This window comes from Panthera leo, chromosome A1, assembly GCF_018350215.1.
Source record: "Panthera leo isolate Ple1 chromosome A1, P.leo_Ple1_pat1.1, whole genome shotgun sequence".
NCBI lineage: Eukaryota > Metazoa > Chordata > Mammalia > Carnivora > Felidae > Panthera > Panthera leo.
The window spans coordinates 161608468-161622617 of NC_056679.1; the positions used below are offsets into that span (position 1 = coordinate 161608468).

Below are 14150 nucleotides of genomic sequence, written 5' to 3' on the forward strand. Positions count from 1 at the left end.
CATCATCTATGAGTTTTTGCTGATTCTCAACCTCCTACAGTTATTTGTCTCTCAGAGTGACCTTGGCTTTTGCAGCCCTAACTACTGTCCTTTCCTTTAAGCTATTTTGTAAGAAGGCTTGTCTGCGTAAGCACAGCTAACTCGTGAACTAGTGTGACCACAGAAGCCAAATTTCCTAACTTTGAGTTCCGGCTTCACTCATCACTAATGTAGCCTGAGATTCCTCATCAGCAAAATGAGATGATATTAACACTAAAGACAAATAATGACTACATAAAGGTGTTTATGTATAATCCTTGGAAGTATACCTAGCACAGAGTAAGAGAAATTATGTTCCTTTATCTTAAAAAATAATGTAAGGATGATTTAAAAGTTGTATTTGGCTATGGTTTTCATAGAAAAAAAAGTGGGTTTTGTGTTAATTGCCTATTATTAGCTCAAAAAAATACACTAAAGGCTTATATTATAGGAGATAGAAAGTGAGAGTGATATTTAAAGTGAGTTTTAAAAGGCCAGCATTACCTTGATTCCAAACAGACAAAAACCACACTAAAAAAGAGAATATGGGGTGCATGGGTGGCTCAGTTGGTTAAGCATCCGATTTGACTCAGGTCATGATCTTACAGTTTGTGTGTTCGAGACCCACGCCAGGCTCTGTGCTGACAGCTCAGAACCTGGAGCCTGATTCGGATTCTGTGTTTCCCTCTCTCTCTACCCATCCACTGCTCATGCTCTGTCTGTCTGTCTGTCTCTCTCTCTCTGAAATAAATAGACACTAATTTTTTTTTTAGAAAAAAAAATATCATCTATAGGCTTATATCCCTTATAAACATGGATGCAAAAATTATCAACAAAATACTAGCAAGTGGAATCCAACAGTACATTAAACAGCATGATTAAGTGGGATTTATTCCTGAACTGCATGGGTGGTTCAATATTCACAAATCAATCAAGGTCATATATCACATTAATAAAAGAAAGGATAAGAACCATATCATCCTCTCAATACTTGCAGAAAAAGCATTGGACAAAATACAGTATCCTTTCTTGGCAAAAACTCTCAACAAGTAGGGAAGGAGGGAATGTACCTCAAAGTCACAAAAGCCATATACCACAGCTAATATCATCCTCAATGGGAAAAATTGAGAACTTTCCCTCTATGGTCAGGAACAAGACAAGTGCTGTCCTCTCTCACCATCATTATTTAACATAGTACTGGAAATTCTAATCTCAGCAATCAGACAACAAAGAGAAAAACAAGGCATCTAAAATGTCAAGGAAGAAGTCAAATTTTCATTATTCAAAAATTACATGATACTCTATATAGGAAACCCTAAAGACTTCACCAAAAAAATTCTAGAACTGATACACAGATTCAGTAAAGTCATAGGATATAAAATAAATGTACAGAAATCTGTTGTATTTCTGTACACCAATAATGAAGCAGCATAAAGAGAAATCAAGGAATCAATTCCATTTACAATTATACGAAAAATAATATGATACCTAGGAAAACCTAACCAAAGCTAAGAGGTAAAAGACCTGTATGCTGAAAACTATAGAACACTTATGAAATCAATTGAAAATGACACAGACAAATGGAAAAACATTCCATGCTTATGAATTGGAAGCACAAATATTGTTAAATGTTTATACTACCCAAAGCAATCTACAGATTTAAGACCATCCTTATTAAAATACCACCAGCATTCTTCATGGAACTATAACAAACACTCCTAAAATTTGTATGGAACCACAAAAAAACCATGCTCAGCGAAAGAAATCTTGAAAAAGAAAAACGGCTGGAGTCATTACAATCCCAAACTTCAAGCTATGTTACAAAGTGATAGTCATGAAGACAGTAGAGTACTGGCGCAAAAATAGACACTTGGATCAGTGGAACAGAATAGAAAACCCAGAAATGGACCCACACTACATGATAAATTAATAATCTTCAACAAAGCAAGACAGAATATTCAATGGAGAAAAGACAGTCTTTCAGCAAATGGGTTTGGGAAAACTGAACAGCAACATGCAGAAGAATGAAACTGGACCACTTCCTTACACCCTACTCAAAAATAAATTCAAAATGGATGGAAGACTGAAATGTGAGACAGGAAACTATCAAAATCCTTGAGGAAAACACAGTCAGCAACCTCTTTGATCTCAGCATTAGCAACTTCTTATTAGACACATCTCTGGAGGCAAGGGAAAGTCAAGCAAAAATGGACTATTGGAACTTCATCAAGATAAAAAGTTCTGTACAGTAAAAGAAACAATCAACAAAACTAAAAGGCAGCCTACAGAATGGGAGAAGATATTTGTAAATGACATACCTGATAAAGGGTTGGTATCTAAAATCTATAAAGAACTTATCAAACTCAACACCCAAAAAACCAAATAAGCCAGTTAAGTAATGAGCTGAAGACATGAATAGGCATTTTTCCAAAGGAGACATTCAGATCGTTAACAGACACTCAACATCACTCATCCTCAGGGAAATACAAATCAAAATAATGGTGAGATATCACCTCACACCTTTCAGAATGGCTGAGAGTAACAACATAGGCAACAACAGATGTTGGCAAAGATGTGGAGATAGAGGCACCCTCTTAACTCTTGGTGGGAACACAAACTGGTGCAGCCACTCTGGAAGACATGATGGAGTTTCCTCAAAAAATTAAAAATGGAACTATCCCACAATCCAGAAATTTCACTACTAGGTATTTACCTAAAGGATACAAAAATACTGATTCAAAGGGGCACATGCATCCTGATGTTTATAGCAGCACTATCAACAGTAGCTAAAGTATGGAAATAGCCCAAATGTCTATCAACTGATGAATGGATAAAGAAGAGGTGGGGTGCGTGTGTGTGTGGGGGGGGTGTACACACACCCACACACACAATGGAATATTACTCAGCCATCAAAAGAATGAAGTCTTGCCATTTGCAATGACTTGGATGGAAATGGAGTGTATTATGCTAAGTGAAATAAGTCAGACAGAGAAAGACAGATACCATATGATTTCACTCATATGTGGAATTTAAGTAACAAAACATATGAACATGGGGTGGGGGAAAAAAGAGAGGGAAGCAAACCATAAGGGACTCTTAACTATAGAGAACAAACAGGGTTGATGGAGAAGTGGGTGAGGGATGAGCTAAATGGGTGATGGGAATTAAGAAGGACACTTGGGGTATTGAGCACTGACTGTTATATGTAAGTGATGAATCAGTAAATTCTATTCTTGAAAGCAATATTACACTATATTTTAACTAAGCAGAATTTAAATAAAAACTGAAAAAAAAATAAACTGAGTTTTAAGTGATGAGCAAGACTATGTCAAATTAAGGGGATGAGGGTTGACATGTAGAAAGAAAATAAATAGTATGTGGAAGTGAGACTGAACTTTTGTCTCTGTTTAGGCTTAAATATCAGAGATTGGTGCATGGATTTCTGAGTGAGATGGGGAAGGTACATGGGACAAAAAAAGGAGGACTTTGAAACAGAGGTTAAGGAGTCTTGAATTTGTCAGAAGGTTGATGGCTTTACAAACAAGGGGTGGATATCATTGGTTTTGTCTCTGAATCAGCTTCTGTGTGCAAATGGAGTAATAGAGGCATGGAGACCAGCACAAACTACTTTTAGTAGTATTGTAGCATCTCAGAATATTATATCAGCAAAGGGATTGGAAAGAAATCTCTGTATTCAAGAGGTATTTAGCCATTATAAGTAATGATATTTGGTTATTTGTAGGAAATAGATGACTACGTTTTGGCCTTAGTAACTAAGTGGATGATGATACCACTTGTTAAGGTGGGAAACTCAGAAGAGTAAAATGGGTAGAAACGGGGGGAAATGTTTAGCTTAAGTAGGTTAAACTCACCAATAAGCTGCTTGTCTATCTGAATTTGGAAGCAGGAGACGGTCTGGGTTGAAAGCTCGCTGAAAGGTGCTAGTGTAAAGGGACCACTGCCACTATGGGAGTGAGGAGGTGCCTGACAAGGGGAGGGTAATGGCAAGAAAAGAGCTGAGGACTGTGGCCTGCCCACAGTCAGGGCATCCTGCATGTGGCTGATATTCAGCAAGTCTAAAATTGATTCAGATTTGGAAACAAAAAATGAATATAATCCTCTCATCTCAATGGTCTTCTCCATGGAGAGGTAGATTTCTGCAAATTACATTTTTTTTAAGTTTTTATTTAAATTCAAGTTAGTTAACACACAGTGTAATATTAGTTTCAGGTGTACGATATAGTGATTCAACACTTCCATACATCACCCTGTGCTCAACACAAGTGTGTTCCCCACTCCTCCAGTAACCATCGGTGTGTGCTCTATAGTTAAAAGTCTGTTTCTTGGCTTGCCTCCCTCTTTTTCCCCCTTTGTTTGTTTATTTCATATCTTAAATTACACATATGAGTGAATCATATGGCATTTGTCTTTCACTGACTGACTTATTTTTCTTAGCATAATACTTTCTAGCTCTATCATGTGGTTGCAAATGGCAAGATTTCATTCTTTTTGATGGCTGAGTAATAGTACAATGTATATTTATATTTGAATAAATACCTAGTAGTGCAATTGCTGGATTGTAGGGTATTTCTATTTTTAACTTTTTCAGGACTGTCCATACTGTTTTCCAGAGTGGCTGCACCAGTTTGCATTGCCACCAACAGGACAAGAGGGTTTCCCTTTTTCCACATCCTCACTAACACCTGTTATTTCTTGTGTGCCATTCTGACAGGTGTGAGGTGATATCTTATAGTAGTTTTGATTTGTATTTCTCTGATGATGAGTGATATGAAGCCTCTTCTCATGTGTCTCTTGGCCATCTGTATATCTCCTTTGGAAAAGATGTCTATTCATGTTTTCTGCTCATTTTTTAATTGGATTATTCATTTTTGGGGTGTTAGTTTGGTAAGTTCTTTATAGATTTTTTATAGGCCTCAGTTTCATTCACTTAATTTTTTATATATAATTTATTGTCAAATTGGTTTCCATACAACACCCAGTGCTCACCCCTTTATCAGATATGTCATTTGCAAATATCTTCTCCCATTCTTTAGGCTGCCTTTTAGTTTTGCTGATTTTTCTCCTTTGCTATACAGAAACTTTTTATCTTAATGAAGTTCCAATAGTTTATTTTTGTCTCAGGAGACATATATAAAGAAGTTGCTATGGCCAGTATCAAAGAAGTTACTGCTTCGGCTCTCCTCTAGTATTTTTATGGTTTCCTGTCTCATATTTAGGTCTTCCATCCATTTTGAATTTATTTTTGTGTATGGTGTAAGAAAGTGGTCCAGTTTCATTCTTCTACATGTTGCTGTCCAGTTTTCCCAGCACCATTTGTTGAAAAGAGTCTTTTTGGGGGGCGGATATTTTGTCCAGCTTTGTTGAAGATTAATTGACCGTATAGTAATAGGTTCACTTCTGAGTTTTCTATTCTTTTCCTTTGATCTATGTGTCAGTTTTTGTTCCAGTATCATATTTTTTTGATCACTACAGCTTTGTAATATAGCTTGAGGTCCAGACTTGTGATTCTTCCAGCTTTGTTTTTCTTTTTCACGGTTGCTTTCACTATTCAGGGTCTTTTGTGGTTTCAAACAAATTTTAGGATTGTTTGTTATAGTTCTGTGAAAAATGCTGGTGGTATTTTGATAGAGATGTCATTAAATCTGTATATTGCTTTGGGTAGTATAAACATTTTAACAATATTTGTTCTTCTAATCTATGAGCATAGAATGTCTTTTCATTTCTTTGTGTCATCTTTGGTTTCTGTCTTCAGTGTTGTATAGTTCAGAACATAGGTCTTTCACCTCTTTGGTTAGGTGTATTCATAGATATCTTATTGTTTTGGGTGCAATTGTAGATAGAATTGATTCCTTTATTTCTCTTTCTGAAGTTTCATTATTGGTGCATAGAAATACAACAGATTTCTTTATGTTGATTTTATATCGTACAACTCTGCTGAATTCATGTATCTTTTCTGGCATTTTTCTTGGTGGAAAATTTAGGGTTTTCTACATACAATATCTTGTCATTTTTGAATGGTAAAAGTTTGACTTCTTCCTTGCCAAATTGGATGCGTTTTATTTCTTTTTGTTGTCTGAATGCTGTTGCTAGGACTTCTAGTACTATGTTGGATAACAGTGGCGAGAGTGGACATCCCTGTATTGTTCCTGATTATAGAGGAAAAGCTCTCAGTTTCCCCATTGAGGGAGCTGTGGGTTTTTTATATATGGCCTTTTTTATACTGAGGTATGTTCCCTGTAAACCTACTTTGTTGAGGGTTTTTACCATGAATGGATGTTGTACTTTGTCAAATGTTTTTTCTGCATCTATTAAAATTATCATATGGTTCTTATCCTTTCTTTTATTAATGTGATGTATTACATTGGTTGATTTGCAAATATTCAACCACCCTTGCATTCCAGCAATAAATCCCACTTGATCATGGTGAATGACTCTCTTAATGTATTTTTGGATCTGGTTTGCTAGTATTTTATTGAGAACTTTTGCATCCATGTTCATCAGGGATACTAGCTGTAGTTCTCTTTCAGTGCAATCTTTATCTAGTTTGGGAATCAAGGTAATGCTGGCCTCATAGAATGAACTTGGAAGTTTTCCTTCCTTTTCTATTTTTTTTTTTTTTGTAATAATTTGAGAAGAATGAGTGTTAACTCTTCTTTAAATGTTTGGTAGGATTCACCTGTGAAGTCATCTAGCCCTGGACTTTGTTTTTTGGGAGGTTTTTTTTTTTTTCTAATTATTGATTCAATTTCTTTGTTGGTTATTGGTCTTCTCAGTTTTTCTATTTCTTGCTATTTCAGTTTTGGTAGTTTATATGCTTGTAAGAACTTATCTATTTCTTCTATGTTGTCCAGTTTGTTGGCATGTGGTTTTTCATAATATTCTCTTATAATCATTTTTATTTCTGTGGTGTTGGTCTGTGAAGTCACTAACACCGCAGAAATGCTAATTAAAATTTTTTAAATTTGATATCAGCTGTCAATTTGACTTGCTCTGTCCCTGTTGTGTAAGATTTAGCCTGTCATGGTCTCACTTCCTGCCATAGCTTTAATAGAAACACTCTGATGCTCTTCCCTGTGGCCTGGACCACAAGATTCTGGCACTGAGTACCACCAAGAGTGGCCATTTAGAGAAAATCTATCCTCTTAAAAATAATAAGCGTCTAATAGACTTGTTACTTAAAGCTTATTAAGAACTTACTATATAAATGAGTACTGAGAAAATGTCTTTTGCTTTTTGAGTATTGAAGTCGTGGAACAAGGAAAGTGGAAACGAAAAAATAGTTCAAAATTCATGGAAAATAGAGGAACATTATGTGAAACCAAAATGACAAGGCAGGTAGGCCCCTTAGGCCTGAAACAAAATGTTAATCACTGCCTTTGAGGCTATCCATATTGAAGAGATATTGATACCATGACCGTTACAACAAAGATTTATTTAATTGGAATCTAATATCCCACTGCACATTATTTTAATCCTCGTTCACATTACCTACATGTTAACATCTTTAAAAAATTTTTTTAGTGTTTATTTATTTTTGAGAGACAGAGCGTGAGCTGGGGAGGAGCAGAGAGAGAGAGGGAGACACAGAATCTCAAGCATGCTCCAGGTTCTGAGCTGTCAGCACAGAGCCTGACACAGGGCTTGAACTCATGAACCATGAGATCATGACCTGAACTGAAGTCAGACAATTAACTGAGCCACCCAGGCAACCCATGTCTTTTAAAATTTTAGAAACAAATAATTTTTTATTAAAAATTTTTTTTTTTTACTGTTTATTTATTTTTGAGAGAGAGAGACAGAGACACAGACTGTGAGCAGGGGTAGGGCAGAGAGAGGGAGACACAGAATCCTAAGCAGGCTCCAGGCTCTGAGCTGCCAGCACAGAGCCCAACGCAGGGATGAACTCACGAACCATGAGATCATGACCAGAGCAGATGTCAGAAACTTAACCAACTGAGCCACCCAGGCGCCCTGAGAAATAAGTTATTTTTTAAATCCTGTGAGTTTTTATAGGTGATCCCAGAGGATGGGTGGCCCATTGGTTATCCCAACAGAATCACACCATTCCCATATGATTATATCCTATCTGACCTGACTGCTTGCAGCAGAAAGACCTCCTGCAAGAACTAGTCTACCCCCCAAAGCATCACTGAACAGTGTGCTCAGAGACACTTCCCCATCAAGGGTGGGTTCTTCTTACTGAATCACCTATTCAGGATCTCAGATCCTCAGGTACAATGAAATATAGCTTTGAAATGGTAGGTGACATTCTGCTGCTTATTGTGTTTTCACACAATGCTGCTCTTGATCATGTTGTCACTTCACATGAAGGGACCCAGATGGAGAATAAGTTGACTTTTGCTGTCTTCTCAGAAATGAACAAAAAATCTCTCTGGGAGAGTTGGATCTTGAATTTTCTATCTCGATTGAGCAATATTTCACCTGCCTGCAAACCTACCACATGCTACACGCTTTCCAATTGCCTTTAGACTTGCTAAATGCATTTATAGACTGAGAACGAGCAGTTGGAAAAATGTGGTAGATAAAATAAAGTCTTTTTCACACTGCCCCTTTTATTATTGTGTTATAAAAACCCAGGCTGAAAATAGATTGAGGTAGAATTATCTTTTAATGAAAATCACCAGGAGGTTGGAAGTCAAATATTCTTATCTTTTTCTCGCGTCTCTGAGGCAGGACTCGTTTGCAGTGCTGACCTCGCAGTACAGTTCTAGAGGGAACTACAATGATATTGTGGACTGACTTCCTTCAGAAGGGACTTTTAAAAGAGACAATGAAGCTAGCATGCCTCCTTTTAGACTCCGTTGTCCAGGCTTGTGCATGTCAGCTTTTCTGAGAGCAAAGGGCAGAAAAGTTCAGGAGCAATTGTCTCCGGCAGAAAGAAGCAAGTTCTCAGGACATTGTCAGGCAGCTGGCCTCAGCCGCTCTGGAGGCCTTCTGCTGCACTTATAGGCTTCAATGCCTACCTGAACTGCAGGTTGGAGGCTGGGCAGGTCCATCCCACTGGGTCCTTTCACACATTCCCGCTGTGGGGTCGCCTCACAGGGCAGCTGCCTAGTTAACTGCCCAGACCCCTTACCACATGGCGTTGCACCTGCTGGTTCCTGCTGCCCTTGCGGCTTCCTGACTCCTGAATGGGACTCTCAGAAATCTGTCCAGTGTGAGAGTGATTTCACCAACTTTTTTTTGTCATAGTTTTTCAACTTACATAAGCCAGTGGGGAAATAATTCTGTGCTTCTTTGTGTTTTCACTTTCTTCTTGCATGGATTTCAAAGTTCATAACAGAGAAGAGAGAGGTTGGGTGTTGGTGTTGGGAAAAATGAAAGCAGAGGAAATCAGGAAAAGTAGGCAAGGGAAGAGAAGAGGTTGGGTGTTGGGAATGGGAGAAATGAAAGCAGAGGCAATAAGAAGAAGTAGGCAAGGGAATGGCATTTAAAGGAGATTGTTATCAGTCAGCATTTCAACAAATATCTGTGGAAAAAATCACTCTGGGGGAATATAGTAATGAGAATTTAATGTCAAATGATTGTAATTTTATGCCTAAATACACTCAACATGACAAAGAATTCTCTTAATCTTAATTAGGAATAGGTGGGAGCATTTTAATTTTTTTCCACAAACTGCATAGCTCCTGGAACTAATTGCTTCCAAGAGCAATAGATAATAGAAAAACACGATTGCATCGTATGTTCTGAAGAACATAAATAGCATCCCACTGATTTCTTAACTCCCTGAACCAGAGAAGCATCTCAGTCTAGCTGGTAGTAATTAAAATTCCATATATCTATCTATCTAAATGGAAGGTTTTACATTTTATGTAATTACTGCACAATCACCTTACTATGAATGAATTCCATGTGCAAATGGCAAAACGAACTTGAACTGATTTGGTTAAGTACTTTTATATCTATTACTCCTGAATAAAAGTCTCAATGAAATTGTATCCTGCTTAACATTTTAAGGAATTTTGTACTTTGATGAAACAAATATGTTTTCTATATAGATACGCTTGTCTGACACTTGTGTATTTATAATAAAATCTACTCCTACCCTACTCGTGTCTTCCTTTTTTGTTTTATTTTTTAATGTTTATTTGTTTTTGAGAGAGAGAAGGGGTAGGGGCAGAGAGGAAGACACAGAATCCAAAGCAGGCTCCAGGCTCTGAGCTGTCAGCACAGAGCCCAATGTGGGGCTCAAACCCACAAACTGCAAGACCATGACCTGAGCGGAAGTCGAACACCTAACCAACTGAGCCACCCAGGCACCCTGTATCTTCCTTATTTATTTATTTATTTATTTATTTATTTATTTATTATTTCTTTAATGTGAAATTTATTGTCAAATTGGTTTCCATACAACACCCAGTGCTCATCCCAAAAGGTGCCCTCCTCAATACCCATCACCCACCGACCCCCCCCCCCTCATCAACCCTCAGTTTGTTCTCAGTTTTTAACAGTCTCTTATGCTTTGGCTCTCTCCCTCTCTAACCTCTTTTTTTTTCTTCCCCCCCCCCATAGACTTCTGTTAAGTTTCTCAAGATCCACATAAGAGTGAAAACATATGGTATCTGTCTTTCTCTGTATGGCTTGTTTCACTTAACACTCTCCAGTTCCATCCACGTTGCTACAAAGGGCCATATTTCACTCTTTTTCATTGCCACGTAGTATTCCATTGTGTATATAAACCACAATTTCTTTATCCATTCGTCAGCTGATGGACATTTAGGCTTTTTCCATAATTTGGCTATTGTTGAGAGTGCTGCTATAAACATTGGGGTACATATGCCCCTATGCATCAGTACTCCTGTATCCCATGGGTAAATTCCTAGCAGTGCTATTGCTGGGTCATAGGGTAGGTCTATTTTTAATTTTTTGAGGAACCTCCACACTGTTTTCCAGAGTGGCTGCACCACTTTGCATTCCCACCAACAGTGCAAGAGGGTTCCTGTTTCTCCACATCCTCTCCAGCATCTATAGTCTCCTGATTTGTTCATTTTGGCCACTCTGACTGGTGTGAGGTGATATCTGAGTGTGGTTTTGATTTGTATTTCCCTGATGAGGAGCGACGTTGAGCATCTTTTCATGTGCCTGTTGGCCATCTGGATGTCTTCTTTAGAGAAGTGTCTATTCATGTTTTCTGCCCATTTCTTCACTGGGTTATTTGTTTTTCAGGTGTGGAGTTTGGTGAGCTCTTTATAGATTTTGGATACTAGCCCTTTGTCTGATATGTCATTTGCAAATATCTTTTCCCATTCCGTTGGTTGCCTTTTAGTTTTGTTGATTGTTTCCTTTGCTGTGCAGAAGCTTTTTATCTTCATGAAGTCCCAATAGTTCATTTTTGCTTTTAATTCCCTTGCCCTTGGGGATGTGTCAAGTAAGAAATTGCTGCGGCTGAGGTTAGAGAGGTTTTTTCCACCAAAAGTCTGCTAGAACTGATACATGAATTCAGCAAAGTCGCAGGATACAAAATCAATGTACAGAAATCAGTTGCATTCTTATACACTAATAATGAAGCAACAGAAAGACAAATAAAGAAACTGATCCCATTCACAACTGCACCAAGAAGCATAAAATTTAATAAACCTAATCAAAGATGTAAAAGATCTGTATGCTGAAAACTATAGAAAGCTTATGAAGTAAATTGAAGAAGATATAAAGAAATGGAAAAACATTCCGTGCTCATGGATTGGAAGAATAAATACTGTTAAAATATCAATACTACCCAAAGCTATCTGCACATTCAATGCAATCCCAATCAAAATTGCACCAGCATTCTTCTTGAAGCTAGAACAAGCAATCCTAAAATTTGTATGGAACCACAAAAGACCCCGAATAGCCAAAGCAATATTGAAGAAGAAGACCAAAGTGGGAGGCATCATAATCCCAGATTTTAGCCCCTACTACAAAGCTGTAATCATCAAGACAACATGGTATTGGCACAAAAACAGACACAGAGACCAATGGAATAGAACAGAAACCCCAGAACTAGACCCACAAAAGTATGACCAACTAATCTTTGACAAAGCAGGAAAGAACATCCAATAGAAAAAAGACAGTCTCTTTAACAAATGGTGCTGGGAGAACTGGACAGCAACATGCAGAAGAATGAAACTAGACCACTTTCTTATACCATTCACAAAAACAAACTCAAAATGGATAAAGGACCTGAATGTGAGACAGGAAACCATCAAAACCCTAGAGGAGAAAGCAGGAAAAAACCTGTCTTCCTTTTTTAATGAGCCACAGAACTACTTGACGTCCAGTCAGGGAAACAAACTGTTTAGCCTTGCTAAACAAACTTGATTAAATTTAAACTCCTCTACTCATCTGAAATTGGCAGACCCTCCCTCAAAACATACTGGAGCCTCCCTGAAACCAAGCATTGTGTGAAGAAAGGAGGTTTCTTGGGGTAAAAAATGAAAAAGAAATGTTTCATTTCTTCCTCTTTCTTTAGTTTTCCCTAAGATACACTAACTTTATTCATTTGTGTCATGAAAATTATGTTCATAACTGGATCTGGTTGAAAAAGTTTCCTTTAACTGTATTAGTTGAAAATATATGAAGATCTTTTCCTAGTAAAACTTATAATCGAGAATAACAAAATTAAAATTAGAAAAGAAACATAACCAAAACCATTCATGTGGGCACAGGTTTTTACATATGTGTAAATTGATGGGAAGTGCAGCACACTGTCCCCCAGTCTGAGAAGCAATCCTATGTTCTTTCTTTAGTAGGAGTCCTATTTAAAAAAAGTTAGAAGACTCCTATGTTTTAGATACACTTGGAAGTGCATATCTGACATTATGAATGAAGATGAAATAGGTACTGCTGTGGTTAACAAACTTTATTTTGTCTTATTTGCATAGCAAAGTTGTGTAACCAAAATGAGAAAGTATCTCTCTACTGTTTGTTGTTGTTTTGTTTGATAAGGTGACCTATGATAAATCAAAGTGACCAGTGGTACCATGAGATTGTTGAAAATGTTTGACAGAGAGGAGGCACTTTACAACCTTATATTAAAAGAGTGAACAAGTGAATGAATTTATCATTATCATTATGGCATAATAAACTTAGGAAAGTGTGAAAGGTGAGCTCAGTATTTTAAAATTTGCAGCTTTTGATACTTTTTAAAAATAAGCATCCAATGTTATACTGAATTCCTATATATAAAGTTATGAATTTTAGTCATAAATAATGAGCTTGTTGAATTAGACATAGGATATTTTCCCACTTCAGTCTCTTTTTTGGCAATCAAAATTATGGACCTGAGTGTCCATGGTAACTCTAAATCTTCAAATATTTTTAAAATGTTTCTTCCCCAGGGCACCTAAGTGGTTCAGTCAGTTAAGCATATAAACATAGCTCAGGTTATGATCTCACGGCTCTTGTTAGTTTGAGCCCCACGTCAGGCTCTTTGCTGTCAGCACAGAACCTGCTTCAGATCCTCTGTCCCCCTCTGTCTGTCCCTCTCCTGCTCACGTGAGTGCATACTCTCTCTCTTTCAAAAATAAAGAAACATTAAGAAAAATCCCCCCCCTCAAAAACTTCTGTTTGAGCACCTGCTATGTGCCATACAGTTTTAAATGCTGAGAAAAGTGAATAATAGAAGCAGGACCTTCTGCCTTCCCAAACTTAATATTCTAGAAAGAGAAGTAGAGAGTAAGTGAAAAGTAAGTAACATATAGGTATCAAATAGTGAAGAGTGTTGGGGGTAAAAAATAAGGCAGGAAAGTGAAATAGGTATAAATTTAATATAATTTAATAAAAAAGGCCCACTGAGACTGTGATATTTAGGAAAAGAACAGAAGATGAAGAGAAAGTGAGCCATAGAAGTATCCAGGTGTGGAGGGAACACACTTGTAGGACTGACTTTATGTCTAAATGAGATGGGAGGGGATGGGAATTTCCACTACTTGGATACCTGCATTTTATTTTGGCATCAAGATTCATTCGAATGTTAGTCTTCCAGAGCATGTGTTCAAAACAAGGTTAATCCCCATGACTTCCACATTCTCCCTGAGTCAGGAAGGAGGATCTTACTGTATTTTGTCATGTAACTGTCCATAATGTCAAACCTCTAATCATATGAATAT

General features: G+C 37.3%; 1 pseudogene; it reads left to right on the forward strand.

Moving 5' to 3' along the window:
* Positions 1 to 14150, forward strand: part of LOC122230299 — a 60926-nt pseudogene that overhangs the window by 38306 nt on the left and 8470 nt on the right.